We start from the raw sequence: 17050 nt of genomic DNA on the forward strand, positions 1-17050 counted from the left end.
ATAGCCATTCTGACTACTGTGAGATGATATCTCACTGTAGTTTTAATTTGCATTTCTCTGATAATTAGTGATGTGCATTTTTTCATATGTTGACTGCTTGTATGTCTTTTTTTGATAAGTGTCTACCCATGTCCTTTGCCCATTTTTAAAATAGGGTTATTTGGTTTTCTCTTGTTGATTTAAGTTCCTTATAGAGTCTGGATATTAGTCCTTTGTCAGATGCGTAGTTTTCAAATATTTTCTCCCATTCTGTAGGTTGACTGTTTACTCTGTTGATTATTTCTTTTGCTGTGCAGAAGCTTTTTACATTTAAGTCCCATTTGTCAATTTTCATTTTTGTTGTATTTGCTTTTGAGGTCTTAGTCATAGGCCAATGTCGAGAAGAGATTTTCCTAGGTTTTCTTCTAGCATTTTTATAGTTTGACATCCTATATTTAAGCCTGTAAACCATCTCGAATTAATTTTTGTATATGGTGGGAGGTGGGGGTCCAGTTTTATTCTTGTGCATTTGGCTAGCCAGTTTTCCCAGCACCATTTTTTGAATAGGGTGTCATTTCCCTCATTGTTTATTTTTGTCAACTTTGTTAAAGATCAGTTAGATGTAGGTGTGTGACTTTATTTCTGGGTTCTCCATTCTTATCCCCTGAGTCATGTGTTTATTATTATACTGGTACAATGCTGTTTTGGTTACTATATCCTTGTAGAATAGTTTGAAGTTAAGTAATGTGATGCCTCTGGATTTGTTCTTTTTGCTTTGGATTGCTTGACTATTCGGGCTCTTTTTTGGTTCCGTGAGGATTTATTTATTTATTTATTTATTTATTTATTTATTTGAGACAAGGTCTCACTCTATCACCCAGGCTAGAGTGTAGTGGCATCATCTCGGCTCACTGCAACCTCTGCCTCTGGTTCAAGCGATTATCCCACCTCAGCCTCTTGAAGTAGCTGGGACTATAGGTGTGTGCCACCACCCCTGGCTAATTTTTGTGTGTTTTGATACAGACGGGGTTTCACCATATTGGCCAGGCTGCCCTCGAACTTCCGACCTCAAGTGATCCTCCTGCCTCAGCCCCAGCCCCCCAAAGTGCTGGGATTACAGGTGTGAGTCACCATGTCCAGCCACATAAGAATTTTATAATTTTTTTCTCATTCTGTAAAAAATGACATTGGTAAGTTGATAGTAATTGCATTGAATCTTTAGACTGCTTTGGACAGAATGGTCATTTTAACATTATTGATTCTTCCAGTCCACAAGCATGGAATGTTTTCCCATTTGTTTGTATTGTCTGTTATTTCTTTCATCAGTGTTTTGTAGTTCTCCCAGTAGAGATCTTTCACCTCCTTGGTGAAATATATTCCTAGGTGTTTTGTTTATTTTGTGTGTGCGTGTGTGTGTGTGTGTGTGTGTGGCTATTGTAAATGGGATTAAGTTCTTGATTTGGCTGTCAGCTTGAACATTTTTAGGGTATAGAAATGCTACTGATTTTTGTATGCTGATGTTGTAAACTGAAATTTTACTGAACTTGTTTGTCAAGTCTAGGAGTATTTTGGAGGAATCTTTAGGGGTTTCTAGATACAGGATCATGTCTTTGGTGAATAGAGATAATTTTGCCTCCTCTTTTCCTATTTGGATGGCTTTCATTTCTCCTGACTGATTCCTCTGACCAGGATTTCCAGTACTGTGTTGAATAGGAGTGGTAAGAGTAGACATCCTTGTCTTGTTCCAGTTATTAGGGAAAATGCTTCCAACTTTTGCTATTCAGTATGATGTTGGCTATGGGTTTGTCACAGATGGCTCTTATTATTTTGAGTTATGTTCCTTTGATGCCTGGTTTGTTGAAGCCGTGTGTCATGCAAGGGATATAAGATTTTATTGAATGCTTTCTGCATCTATTGGGATAATCATATGGTTTTTGTTTTTAATTCTGTTTATGTGGTGAATAGCATTTTTAAAATTTGCATGTGTTGAACCAACCTTGCATCTTAGGAATAAAGCCCACTTGATCATGATGAATTATCTTTTTGATGTTCTGCTGGATTCAGTTTGCTAGTATTTTGTTGAGAATTTTTGCATCTATGTTCATCAGGGATATTGGCCTGTAGATTTCTTTTTTGTTGTGTCCCTGCCAGATTTTGGTATCAGGATGATACTGGTTTCATAGAATGAGTTAGGAATTCCTCATCCTCAATTTTTTGGAATAGTTTTAGTAAGATTGGTACCAGCTCCTCTTTGCACATCTGGTAGAATTCAGCTGTAAAATTCTGTCTTGTTCAGGGCTCTTTCAGATTATTAGAATTTTTATTACTGATTCAATTTCATAACTCATTGTTGGTCTGTTCAGGATTTCAATTTCTTCCTGGTTCAATCTTAAGAAGCTGTGTGTTTCCAGGAATTTAACTATTTCCTCTAGGTTTTATAGCTTGTGCATATAGAGATGCTCACAGTAGTTGCTGAGGATCTTTTGTATTTCTGTGGTATGAGTTGTAATGTCACCTTTGTAATTTCTTATTGTGCTTATTTGGATCCTTTTTTCCAGGTTAATCCAGCTAGCACGTCTATCAATCATGTTTATCCATTCAAATAACCAACTTTTTATTTCATTGATCTTTTGTATTTTTTTTGTGGTCTTTATTTCATTTAGTTCTGCTCTGATCTTAGTTATTTTTTTTCTTCTCCTAGATTTGGGTTTTGTTTCTTCTTTTTCTAGTTCTTTAGGTGTGGTATTAGGTTGTTAATTTGAGATTTTTCTGTCTTTTCAAGGTGGACATTTAGTGCTATAAACTTTTAACACTGCTTTTGCTGTATTCCAGAGTTTTTGGCACATTGTGTCTCTACTTTCATTTGTTTCCATTTTTTAAATTTCTGCCTTAATTTTATTGTTTACCCAAAAATGATTCAGTTGTTTAGTTTCCGTGTATTTGTGTGGTTTTGAGAGTTCCTCTTGGCATTGATTTCTGCTTTCGTTCTGTTGTCTGAGAATATACTTGATATAATTTCATTTTTTAAAGAAATTTATTGAGACTTGCTTTATGACTGAGTATGTGATCAATCTTAGAGAATGTTCTGTGCACAGAAGAGAAGAATGTATATGTGGTTGTTGGGTAGAGTATTCTATATACATCTATTAGGTTAATTTGGTCAAGAGTCCAATTTAAGTCCAAAGTTTCTTTGTTAGGTTTCTGTGTCAGTGATCTGTCTAGTGCTGTTGGTGGAATGTTGAAGTCCTTCACTATTGTTGTATGGCTGTCTATTTCTTTGCTTAGGTCTAGTTGTATTTGTTTTATAAATTTGGGTGCTCCAAAGTTAGGTGCATATATATTTAGGATAGTTAAACCTTCTTGTTGAATTGAATGCTTTCTGATTATATAAGCCCTTCTTTGTCTTTTTTTTTTTTTTTTTTAACTCTTGTTGGTTTAGTCTGTTTTACTTGATACAAGAATAGCAACTCCTGATCTTTTTTGTTTTCCATTTGCATAACAGATCTCTCTATCCCTTTACTTTGAGCCTGTGGGGGCTATAACGTGTGAGATAGGTCTCTCTTAAGGGCCACAGAAAGTATTATATGTAATTTTTTCCCAATTTTCCACTCTAAGGCTTTTTTTTTTTTTTTTCCGGAGTCTCACCCTGTCACCCAGGCTGAGTTCAGTGGTGCAACTTTGGCTCACTGCAGCTTCTGTTTCATGGGTTCAAGTGATTCTCCTGCCTCAGCTTCCCGAGTAGCTGGCATTATAGGTGCCCACTACTACACCCAGCTAATTTTTGTATTTTTAATGGAGACGAAGTTTCACCATGTTGGCCAAGCTGGTCTTGAACTCCTGACCTAATTGACCCATCCGCCTTGGCCTCCCAAAGTGCTGGGATTACAGTTGTGAGCCACCACGCCTGGTCTACTCTATGCCTGTTAAGTGGCACTTTTAGGCCATTTACATTCAAGGTTACTATTCATGTGTGAAGTGTTATTCCTGTCATAGTGTTAAGCTAGCTGCTTTGTAGACCCAATTATGTATTGCTTTATAGGGTCTATGAGCTTTGTAATTACATGTGCTTTTATGGTAGCAAGTACCATCCATGTTTAGAACTCCTTTGAACATTTATTACAGAGCCTGTCTAGTGTTAATGAATTTCTTTAGCATTTCTCTGTCTGGGAAAAACTATTTCTCCTTCATTTATGAAGCTTAGTTTGGCAGAGTGTGAAAGTTTGACAGGCCCCCCCTCTTTTTTTCCTTTTAGGTGGCTAAAAATAGGCCCCGGTCTCTTTTGACTTGTAAGATTTCCATTGAGAAGTTTGCTGTTAGTCTGATGGGATTTCCTTTATAGATGATTTGGCCCTTTTCTTCAGCTGCCTTGAAGATTTCTTCTTTCACATTGATCTTGGAAAGTCTGATGACTGTATGCTTTGCAATGGTTATCTTGTATAGTATCTTGCAGAAGTTGTCCAAATTTCTTGTATCTGAGTATCAGTCTCTCTAGTATGATTAGGAAAATTCTTTCCTGAATTATTCCTTCAAATATGTTTTCCAGGTTGCTTACTTTGTCTTCTTCTCTCTCAGGAATGCCAATAAGTCATAGGTTTGATTACTTTACATAACCCCATAATTCTCAAAAAATTTCTTCGGTTTTAAAATTCTTTTTTTTTCATTTGTGTTGGACTTAGAATTTGAAAGACCACCCTTCAAGCTCTGAAATTCATTCTTCTGCTTGTCTAGTCTATTGTTAAAGCTTTCAATGTATTTTGAAATTCCTTTAGTGAATTTTTTCAATTACAGAAGTTCTAGTTTTTTAAATATAGTTTTCTTGTCTTTCATATTCTGTATTGTTTATCTGGTTTATTTGTATTGGACTTCAGCTTGTTCTTGGATCTCGTTGAGTTTCCTTGCAATCTGTATTTTGAATTCTCATCTGTCATTTCAGACATTTCAGTTTGGTTAGGATCCATTGCTAGAAACGAATGCAGTCCTTTGGAAGTATGTAAATAGTCTGGGTACACTGGAGTTCTTGTGCTGATTCCTTCTCATCTGAGGAAACTGTTGCTTCTTATTTTTGAATTTGGTATTGTTTGGATGAGGATTTTAAATTTTTTAATTCTTTTATTTCCTTGATGGTATGACTGTGGCACATGTAGTATATGATTGTTTGACGTCATTTCTGGGTGCTTTTGGGGGTCCCTAGCTCTGTATGTGTTTCTTGGTTGTAGATAGCTTCTAAGCAGTAGCTTTCTCAGATGCTGCTTGTTGTGGTGATGTACTGGAAGTAAAAGCTAACACACTGAGCCTTGTTGGGGGCTGAGGGTACAGAATTCTCAGGAAGGTTATATCATGGACTAGCACTAAGTCCTTCAGGTAGCAGTTTTTTTTTATTCGGAGGTCCAGTTTAGGATGCAGTCCAGTAGATGGTACTTAAGAGTAAGGGAGGGTAGGGTAGGCTGGTGTCCAGTGGAAACACCTGCCCTGACACGTTGGTGGCAAGAGATCATGTTGGGGTGTGCTGAGGCCTCAGGGGAAGGGGCAGAAGTACACTAGCTCCTTCTCCTGAGTAGGCAAGAATGTGATGTGCTTCCCTATCATGGCCCTGTCACAGAGCTCACAACCTTCAGTTTGTAAAGACTTTGTCCTTTGGTTCCTGGCTGTGGTGCAGCTGAAGTCTGTAGATATGCCACTCTGACAACTACCACTAAAATGGGGCTCAGGACAGAGTCTCTTCTCCAAGTCCAGGGCAGGCAACTCCATGGCCTGTCTTCCATTGCCAGGGCACTGCAGCTCTGTATAGAGAGGCTGAGTTGGGCCTGTCCTTCCTGAAAGCCCAAGCAGCACAGGCTCACTTTCAGCCTGGGTGGTACCACCATGAATAACGTGAATAATGTTCTCTCCTAGTGCACACTCACTGGGTCCTGGAGAAAAGAACCACTGCTATGTCTGCAGCCGTATGGAGGGGAGGAAAGAGATGACCCCTACTTTTCCTGCTTTTTCACCCCCGTTCCTGAATGTCAGTGCTGCCTTCTTCTGCGATTGGTGTCCTGCCAGTGTTTTCTTTGTCCCTAGGAGGGCTTTGGCAGTCTGTGCTTCCCCCTCACTTATGGGTGGCCCATGCTCAGTATTAGCTCTCCAGGGGTCCTGCAGCTCCCCAGGGACCTGCCCTGTACTTGCCAAAGTCAGAGTTGGTTGTGGGCGTATATTTGCAGGTGGGCAATGACTCAAGGGTAGAGAATCCCCAGGCAGGATAGTGCTCCACCATGGATACACAACCAACATGGCAGCCAGTCTCAGTTTGAGTGTGAGGAAAGTGCAGGCATGCCTGCATGTTCTGGCCACTCAGTTCTCTGTCCCTGGGAAGTTTTCAAACTGCTACTGATGGTGTTGCCCTATCATGGGGGCAGAGGGTCTCCCCAACAGTTTAACAGTCAGCAGATTGTCAGAGGGGTGAGGGGAACAGAGAAGCACTCCCACCTACCCTGTGGGGCTCCAAGTTCCTTAGGGGTTGATTTCTGCCAGACTCTTGCTGCTTTCCTTTTCTGCACCCCAGCTACTTCCTATAGGCACTCCAGCAGGACCTGGCTTTCTTCTCTCTGTTTTCTGTTTGGAATGTGTCCATTCACTGGTAACTTTGATCTTTCTGAGGAGAACTGGTGTCAGATGTCCCTAGTCAGCCATCTTGGAAACCCACTAAATTTCACCCCAGACATTTTACAGATAATCTCATAAATACATTTTATTCGATTGGGATGTTAGTTGACACATATGTGTTCCTTGGTCCTGTTTTATCAGCCAGTGATTGAAAACTGACTGACTATAAATAATAGGAGTATATAGCTGAAAAAAGATATTTCCCAGGAGACACCCTCCTGAAATTTTTGTTTTAACAGTGGAAATAACTATGTTTGATGCAAAGTCCTTTGACATACCTGGAGGGTGAATTAGGTGCTTTGGACAGGGAAGCTGAGGCCAAGGCTTGTGTTGTGGCTCTGCTGCCATCAAGTAGTGAAGGAGATTGGGAAAATCTTTTAGCCTTTCTGAGCCTCCATTTCCTCATCAGGAAGATCAGGTTATTGTTCTAGTTCTCTAGGGCCACTTTCTGCTCAGTTTTCTCTGAGTCTATGAGTGAGTGAGATGTGTATTCAACATACTTCGGACGCTGCAGCAGAAACTGACCTTGGTCCCTACTGCATGTTTCCAGGACCCGGCCCAGCCTGAGCCAATGCCCTTAAAGTGCAAAGCTGAGACACAAAATGGAAGAAAGTCAGCAAGTTTGGAGGATGAAAATAATTTTTTAAAGTCCAAAGTAATAGTGGAACATGTGGTAGCCTATGGTGGTGAGAATAAGGACAGATTTCAAGCTGCGTTCGGATAAGTCAGGAGAAAGGAGTGTCTACAGCATCATCAGATTCCTCAAAGAACATCTTGGGCTGAGCAGTTTGTAACTTACTCCACAGTGAACTTGTGCACCATGTGAAGGGGATCCATAAGATAAACTCAGGTCTGGTTTATACTGAGGGGAAACACCAAGTCCAAGAGGGGAACACCAATTCCATGAAACCCTGCCCAAGACCCAGAGGTCTTGACCTTGGGACTGCCCTAGCAGTGGACCCTCCTCAAGTAAGTGTGGGCTTAGCAGGAATAAATGGTGCTTAGAGAAGCGTTGGAGACTCCCTTCTTACCTTAAATAGTTCTGCCCTAAGTTTAGGAGGGGCCAGAGTAGGAGAATTCTTGTATCTGAAGCAGCGATACTGATAATGTTCTTCTGTATTTACAGTTGAGAAAGGCTTTGCATACAATATCTTATAAACATGTTAAGTGCTGAATTTTCCTTTCCCTGTGTTTAGCACTTGGGTTCAGATATTAATGTCTTCCTGAGGAACTCAAGCCAGTGGGAGGATGAACACAAACAGATAATTTCAACAAATGTGATAGCTCTCCTAAACTGGGAGTGATAGCTCAAAGTATATACAGGCCAAAAATACTCTTCTATGTAAGAGGGTGAACCATTGAGAGGAATTGCTGAGAACAGTCTGTTTTCATCAAGCCTTATCACAGATAACTGGTCTCAGGACATGGACCCAATGGTATAAAGTAGAGTTCTTTCTATGGAAGAGAAGTTGTCCAGCCATTGGACAAATATTACTAAGAACTTCTTTAATTCTTGACCCTGAACTAGGAACCATGAATTCAGAGATCAATAAAACATTATCTAAACTTTCAGGGGGATCCAGGTGAATAGTCAATAATGGCCAAATTGCATGAGAAGTGTTCTGACAAAAACATGACTAAAATATGGGGGAGGGGGAATAAGATTAAAAATAGGAAATAGCCTGCATCATTGCAATGATAATAAATGAATAATAAGAACAACTTTACACTCTTAATTCAACAATTTAGAAGAAATGGACGAAGTTCTTAAAATCCACAAACTGGTAAACTCAACCAAGATGAAATAGACAATCTGCACAGTCCTATAAACACTGAAAAATTGAATTTGTCATTAAATAACTCCCCACAAAGAAATGGTCATGCTAAGATAGTTTTACTGAATCATTCTACTAACATTTAAAGGAGAATTAACACTAATTCACATAATCTATTCTGGAAAAATATAAGAAGAGGGAACACTTCCCAACTCATTTTATGAGGCTAATATCATCCTCACACCAAAACCAGGCAAAGACAGCACAAAAGAGAACTATAGACCAATATCCCACATAAATTTAGATGCAAAAATCATCACCAAAATATTAGCAAGTCAAATCCGGCAATGTACAAAAAAATACACCATCACAAAGCAGGATTTACTCCAAGTGTGCAAAGTTTGTTCAACATTCCAAAATTAATCAGCATATCAACAAACTAAAAAGAAAAAGGAGATGATTATACCACTTGAGGCAGAAAAAGCATTGGCAAAATCCAATACCCCTTCATGAATAAAACGCTCAGATTGCTTACACAATCCCTCTTCCATGATTTCTTAATGTGAGCAAACAACTGTTCTGGTAAACGCAATTTAATCCGCCACCCTTGGCTCGCTCAGGTCGTGGGGTTGGGCCGCCTTTGCGCTTTTCCTTTGGATCTGCCCTTCTTCTGGGTTTGTTCTCTAGAGCCAGGGGAAGGACTGAGTCCCGTCTCTTTGGCTCCTCTTGTCTTATCAGAAACCTCACACTCCTTCCGTTTCCAGAGAAGCTTCAGAGAATGCCTTGTTGGATTTGCTGGAACCCGGCAGGGCTCAAGTACATGGGGATGCGCTCTGTTAGTCTGTGTTTCCTCCGCTGTGAAGGCTCTTCCCGCTCCTGTAGGAAAAGGCAATGCCCCTTTTGTCTTGTCCATGTGGGACTCCAAAGGGTCCAGACCCGACATAAAGGTGGCGAATCCTCTCAGAGTGGGCAGGGGAGTTTAATCGAGGTTGGGAAACAAACAGAAAAGTAGTTGAAGCTGTGGATACATTTTAGACCTCATCAATCTAGACAGATTGTCGATCAGGCTTCAATTTCCACTGGTCTGCCAATAAGAGAGCGTCACAGCAGGCCTGCTTAATATTAGCTTTGGTTCCAGAAATTCCTTAAAGTTCTCTTCATTCTCTTCTATCGCCTGAATGTTCACAGGCTGACACTGAAAGTGGATGACATCTTAGCGCATTTCCTAAGGGTCCCGCTTGGCTTCCCTTTACTCTGATCCAGTTGCAGATCTGGCTGATTTGCGAGACAATAAAATAAAACATGTTTTAAAAAGGTTCTAAATCTGCATCTGAAACTCTTAGAGTCGATATTCCGAAATCACACGAATTATGTATATACATTTGCATGCATACCCCTTCCCCAAATAATCCTCAGAAAACCGTTAAGTGTCCAAACTACTCTCCGGAGGCTTATGTAATCAACAATTCAATAAATAAAATTCGTAACGTGTGGTGTACAGATCCTGTATTGCCCATCCTTCTCTATTGCTTTGTCCCCGAGCACCCTCAATTTTGCCTAGATGGGTTCCAGGCCATAGCCACCGACTCTTGCTTGGCCTTCTGGCCTCTCGGCAGTGCGCTTCAGCACCATTGCACCAGGTGAGGCTGCTGAGAACAGCTAAGTGGCCAGCACTAGTGCAGCTGGAGGCCAAGGCCCAGAATCTTCAGGAATCTGCACTTCACCCAGGAGAAAAGCCCAAGGGCTCTCCCCACAGTTTCCCAACATCCCTCTACAGATTTTTTAAAAAGTAGACTTATTAACCTGTAGAGGTGGAGAGAACCAAAGAAATCACAAGATATCTCTGAGGGAAAAAGGAGAGTACCAGGAGTACATCACTTAAGAGAATTGAACCAGCAAGCCAAGGATAGGAGAATGGAATGGATAGGATGACTGCAGAGGATGGTACTGAGGTGAATAGGAATCACTACTTACTATTAATAGGTTGAGCCAAGCACACTAATGGAGGCATAACCAAAATACTTAACAGGGCACTCTTTTACCCACCATGTGTTTTACAGCATAGTTGCTGAAGGATGTATCACCCTGCTGGTTCTAGAAACTTCCAGAGCCAAGGAGCCAGAGCATGAGAGCATAAAAATCCTGTCAATTGAAGCCTTGGGCTCTACACTGCTAAGCCTGGCCCAGAGACTGGATTGCAAATGCAGGTGCTGGTGTAATGGAATGAATGTTTGTGTCCCCTTCAAATTATATATCAAAGCCTTAAACCCCAAGGTGAAGGTATTTTGGAGGTAGGGCCTTTGGGAGGTAATCAGGATAAGGTTATGACCATGGGATCTCCATGATGAGGTCAGTATCATTATAAGAAACAGAAGAAAGACCAAAGTGTTCTCTGTCTCTCCACCATGAGAGGACAGAAGGAGAAGGTAGCAATCTGCAAGCCAGGGAGAGAGCCCTCACCAGGGAACCGAATCAGCTGGCAGTTTGATCTTGGACTTCTCAGCCTCTCAAACTGTGAGAAAGAAATTCCTCATGTTTAAGCCATCCGGTCTGTGGTATTTTGTTATGGAAGCCTGAGTTAAGATAGCTGGTTCACCGGGGAATCCGCTGGTGTGAATCTGAAAAGTTTATGACATGTCAAGTAGTTTGCTGCTCCTGGATTTGAGTATTGGCAAGAACTATTAGAATGATGAGCACAGAGGGAAGAAGCGTACAGAGAATAAAGTATTAATCATTGTATCATTGTACTGAAGAAATAAAGGGACATTACATGGTTTTAGGCTGAAGTTATGTGCAGATTTAAGCTGTGGAAGGGTCACTTAGCATACAGTGTGGCAAGTGAGTGGTGCGTACTACACTGGCTGTAGGGAGTCCAGTTTTGTTTGTTTGTTTTTGTTTCTGTTTTTTGAGATGGAGTCTTGCTCTTTCACTCAGGCTGGAGTGCAATGGTGTGATCTCGGTTCACTGCAACCTTCGCCTCCCAGGTTCAGGTAATTCTCCTGCCTCAGCCTCCCAAGTAGCTGGGAATACAGGTGGGTGCCCCCACGCCCAGCTAATTTTTTTTTTTTTTATAGTTTTAGTAGAGATGGGTTTTCACTGTGTTAGTCAGGATGGTCTCAATCTCCTGACCTCATGATCTGCCTGCCTTGGCCTCCCAAAGTGCTGGGGTTACAGGCGTGAGCCACTGCACCTGGCCAGGAGTCCAGTTTTTTTGTCTGCTTATGTTAATGGACGCAAGAGCTGATAGATGGAAAAGTGTGGTAATAAAGTGGCAGTAAGCTTGTGGAGTATCCAGTAAACCTAAACACTATTTTTTTGAATTGAACTGAAATTGTTGTGTTGTGAAAACGAGAGTTTATCCAAAGAAAGATCTGGCTTGGCAAATAAGATGGATGGTGGTCCTCACCAGTTAGATGAGGTCATGACCATGGTATCTCCATGATGAGATCAGTGTCATTATAGGAAATGGAAGAAAGACCAAAGAACTCTCTCTCTCTCTCTCTCTCTCTCTCTCTCTCTCTCTCCACCATGCGAGGACAGAAGGAGAAGGTAGCAGTCTGCAAGCCTAAGTGTGCTAGGCAGGAGTAGAAACAGGTTTTAGTGATCGTTGAAACACCCAGGACAGTGCACTACTCTTTGGGAGATGCTGTGCTTGGGTCTGATCATTGGGTTTTGAGATAGAGGGGGGTCCATGATGCTGACAGGGAACTCACTGGTGTGTTGAGTTTTAGCATCTGTGCCTGTGAGATGCATATGAGGCCTTTGTAAATTTAAAACTTGAGAGCAGAAAGTACAGGTTTGTATTTTAGAAGGAGATTTGGGAATAAATTTAGCTCTGGTTGATACAGATAATATGTTAAGGTTTGTTGGCCAGAGCTGGTGTGTGTCTTGGGTGTTGGGCAAACAGCCAAAGCTCTGCGTGGTCAGTGTAAAGGGTGATTTCCTTGTTGGGCTCAAGTTTATGACTCAGCCTGGACCTAGCTTGGCCTCTCAGCTAGAGAAGAAGCATGATTCCATGTCACACACAGCTTCTGTCTTTGAAAAAGTCATAATGACTCCCAGACCCAACATATGGGACAAACTCCGGATTTTTCTCTTCAGTTTAATCTCTCCAGGGAAAATTGAGGAAAGAAATCTCTCTACTATTTGAACTTCATCAGAAGACTAATATGTTAATATTTTGACTGTCAATATTTCCTTAAAGTAGTCTACTCCTTACATTGATAATATGTCAAAGCATATTAACTTAGGAAATTGGATTCTCCCTAACGATGAAATATTGACTGCAAGCATTATTAATCTTTTCATATCACATTTCCTTCAAATGCTTTATACATCTTCAGGCAGACAAATAATAGTATTATAATGATTACAAGACTGATCATTACTCTTTTGCCAAAAAAACCAGCAACAAAAGACGAACTCAGTGGACCAACCTTTGTTTCTTCATTATCTCTCCCTTGATTTTGTCCTTTTGTTTCCTCTTTCTTCTAATTCTGCTTCTGCTTCTTATTTCCTCCCTGGATTAGAACTTTACTTACCTAAACTACCAGTTAGGTTACCTTCTCAGAACCACTAAGGCAGCAGTTTGAGGTTGACAATTGAAGATTTAGGATTAGAAAAAAGAAACATGAATGAATTTCTGGTATTTTATTATATGGGTTTGTAATGCAGGTAGAAAGACCTTTCTGAGAGTTAAGAGTTTGATCTGATAAATGAATTAATTTGATAAGTCTTTCTAGATACTCTTTTTCGGTATCCTCCAGGACATTGGTAGAGAGAGGCATTGGTAGTTCAATGGTAGAATTCTCGCCTCCACGCGGGAGACCCGGGTTCAATTCCCGGCCAATGCAATCAGTTTGTGTTTTTCACTTCTTCCCTGCAAAATTATACTCCATAACCAAATAGTGCATTTAGGGGCTTGGCCACCACAAAGTAAACTGCCAACACTCGTCAAAATAGCGGCAAAAGACATTCAGGAGACTAACCCAGGACCCCTGCAGTTGTTGGACTCAACAAACGGCTTAGCAAAATGGCAAGCACGAAGTGTTTCTGGTGAGTCACTGCAGTTTTCATATTGGTACCTGTTACCTTCATCTATTCTCTGAGCGGATCCCTGCAAACCCAAAGAACCATCAGGTTCCTGATTCGCGTGCTGGACCTTGGGCTTACCGCGGAGCCACTATGGAGAGGATTAAGAAATGAAACTCCGGGAAGAAGAGAAGCTGCAGGCGGGGCTGTCACCTCAAAGGTCCAAGAGGCCTCGGCGGCCCAAAGAAAGGGGAGGTGTGTGGGGAAGAATCTGCGTAGAGATGAGAGGAGCGGCGGAGACTGGTCCTTGAGCAGGGGTGGCCAGTGGACCCTCGAGGCTGTACCCCAGACAACGTGGACCGAATTTGCTAACATCGTCAGCCACTGCGGCCTCCGCGTGTTTTGTGGGCCCATCGGTGTTCCACGAGGGATTCCGTGTGTCTGGCAATGTGTGTCAACAGGTGTTGGCCTGAAATTTGGCCGGGCACGGTGGCTCACGCCTGTAATCCCAGCACTGTGTGAGGCCGAGGCGGATGGATCGCTTGAGGTCAAGAGTTCAAGACCTTCCTGGCTAACACGGTGAAATTCGTCTGTATTAAAAATACAAAAATTAGCCCAATGTGGTGGCATGCACCTGCTATTCCAGCTACTTGGGATGTTGAGGCAGGAGAATCGCTTGAACCTGGGAGGCGGAGGTTGCGGTGAGCCAAGATCGCGCTGCTGCACTCCAGCCTGGAGGACACATCGACTTCGAGAAAAAAAAAAAAAAAAAGGCAGAGGTGTAGATGGGACAACAAGATCTCCCAGGAGGCTTGTTGTAGAGGCAGTGGCCGGATCCTGAGAGATGAGACTTTTAAAAATTATGTAGCAGAGTGGGGAGAGAGTAACGGAGAAGTACATGAAAGAGAGAAAAAGCACGAAAATCTGCAGACGTCCAAGAATAAAGCATAGAAAATAGTGTGAGTGCTATTCACAATAGCAAAGACTTGGAATCAACCCAAATGTCCATCTGTGACAGACTGGATTAAGAAAATGTGGCACATATACACCATGGAATACTATGCAGCCATAAAAAAGGATGAGTTTGCGTCATTTGTAGGGACATGGATGCAGCTGGAAACCATCATTCTTAGCAAACTATCACAAGAAGAGAAAACCAAACACCGCATGTTCTCACTCATAGGTGGGAACTGAACAATGAGATCACTTGGACTCGGGAAGGGGAACATCACACACCGGGGCCTATCATGGGGAGGGGGGAGTGGGGAGGGATTGCATTGGGAGTTATACCTGATATAAATGATGAATTGATGGGTGCTGACGAGTTGATGGGTGCAGCACACCAACATGGCACAAGTATACATATGTAACAAACCTGCACGTTATGCACATGTACCCTAGAACTTAAAGTATAAAAAAAAAAATTAAAAAAAAGAAAATAGTGTGAGTGTTTTTACATTAAAAATATATATATATATAAGAAGTACAATGGTTGTCAGCAGGCTTTGCGGTCGTGTAGTGGTTAATACTTCTAGTTGTGGTTGCTGCAACCTGGGTTCTAATCTGAGTCACAGCAGTGTTTTGTATCCTGCGATTGTGGCTAATAGACCTGTCATTTGCTTCACCTTTAATCCTAGCAGCCTCCAGAGAGCAGAGTAAACCGCTGGCCCAGAAGGGCACCAGCTTCCGGAGTTTAGCCCACAGTGCATAAACTAGGGGGCGGCCTGGCCAAAAGGAAAACTTGGACATGCTCTTAGTCTCACAATTTAGCAGAAAAAAATCCCGTAGGTGAAGATGCTGCCTCTCAAGGACTCTTTGTCTGTAGCTTCCACTGATGAAATAATGCAGTTATAGTCTTTCTGGTAGAGAAAACAGCTGTATCAGTGGGATTTTTAAAAAACACAAAATGAGAACGAGCTTTTAGTGAGTTTACAATAAAATCTAAACCAGTTGTCATGGTCGACACCGGCTTGCCTCCATTCCCCATCCACTGATTTTTATGAGGGCATAAAAATTCTCATAAAATAAGATTGTGCAAGGCACAATGGCTTTAGTGCACCTCTGCTGTTAAGACTATTATTACTATTATTAGTACTTTTGAGATGTAGTCTTGTTCTGTCATCCAGGCTGGAATGTCGTGGCTCAATCTCGGTTTACTGCAACCTCCATCTCCCGGGTTCAAGGAATAAGAACAGTAAATAAACTACAGTTCACATAAAGCTCACAAGTCTTTAGTGCAGTTTAATTTTGATAAATGTAATCACCACCCAGCTCAAGTTATAGAAAATTGCCATCATCTGAGAAAGGCCTGTTAGAGCCCCTTTCCAGGCAATTCTCACCCTGTGTCCTCTTAATTACTATTCTGATGCCTATTCCCATAGGTTACAATCGCCTGTTCTTAAAGTTCACATGAGTGAATGGACATATCTTTTGTATCTGGCCTTTTTTCTGCAGTTATGTTCGTTATACTCATGAGATATATCCACATAGTTCATGGATCAATTCTCAATTGTGGTGTTACTGAATTCTTGTGATGAATATTCTTATAACAGTCTTTTTGTGCACTTGAGATTCATGGAAGTACTTCAATTGCTGGGTCATGACCTGAGTATAAGTTTAACATTAGTATAAATTGCCAGTCTTCTAGAATGTTTTTTCACCAGCAATGACAGTTGAAGTGGCACCAAATTCTTGTCGGCATTTGGTGTACTAACTTTGTTAAATGTAGCTGTGCTCTCAGACCAAACTGGCCAACATGGCGACACCCCGTCTCTACTAAAAATACAACAATTAGCTGGGCATGGTGGCCTGCACTTGTAGTCCCAGCTACTCAGGAGGGGGAGGTTGCAGAGAGCCAAGATCGCACCGTTGCACTCCAGCTTGGGTGACAGAGTGAGACCCTGTCTCAGAAAATTAAAAAAGTAACCATATACTGATGAGTGGTTAGTGATGTCTCCGTGTGGAATTAATTTGTACTTGCCTAACGAGCAATACTATGAAGCATATTTTCTTATGGCTTCCAACATACAAGAAATTCTCCTTTTCAAAGGCCTATTTGGATATTTTGCCCAATTTTATTTGGCTTAGCTTTATATTACTGATTTATGAAAGTTCTCTTATATATTCAGGAATTGAGTCATTTTTCAAATAAATATATTGCAAATGACTTTTCCCAGTCAGTGACTTGACTGACAACTGAAAGCTGTCAAGTGAAAAATCACACAATTTATAAATTTAGAAAGAAAGGAGATTTTATTTTTTATAAAGGGTTACAGCCTGCAAGGCGTCCATTCTGACAGACTGGGAGGCATACCCACCTGCTGAAACCTGAAAAGTAGGTTTCCAGGGAGGGGGGCGGGAAACAGGGATTTATGTTGATCTGGTTGGCCAAATATACATATTCAACAGGGAATAGGAGGAGCTCTGAATATTCATGAAGGGATCCTGCTGCATGCATGCTGAGTAAACATGTCTGTTACATGCAACCGATATTCACTTTGGGGTGGAGACAACATTTCAATACATTATAATTAGGCTTGAAGCAGGGACACAAAGGCAATCAGGTGCACAGCCTCTATAAACTGTCTAGAACCAGTTCACAGTCAGTGGTCTCTTATCAAGAG

The sequence above is a fragment of the Trachypithecus francoisi genome, unplaced genomic scaffold (genome assembly GCF_009764315.1).
Source record: "Trachypithecus francoisi isolate TF-2019V2 unplaced genomic scaffold, Tfra_2.0 Lachesis_group5, whole genome shotgun sequence".
Classification (NCBI taxonomy): domain Eukaryota; kingdom Metazoa; phylum Chordata; class Mammalia; order Primates; family Cercopithecidae; genus Trachypithecus; species Trachypithecus francoisi.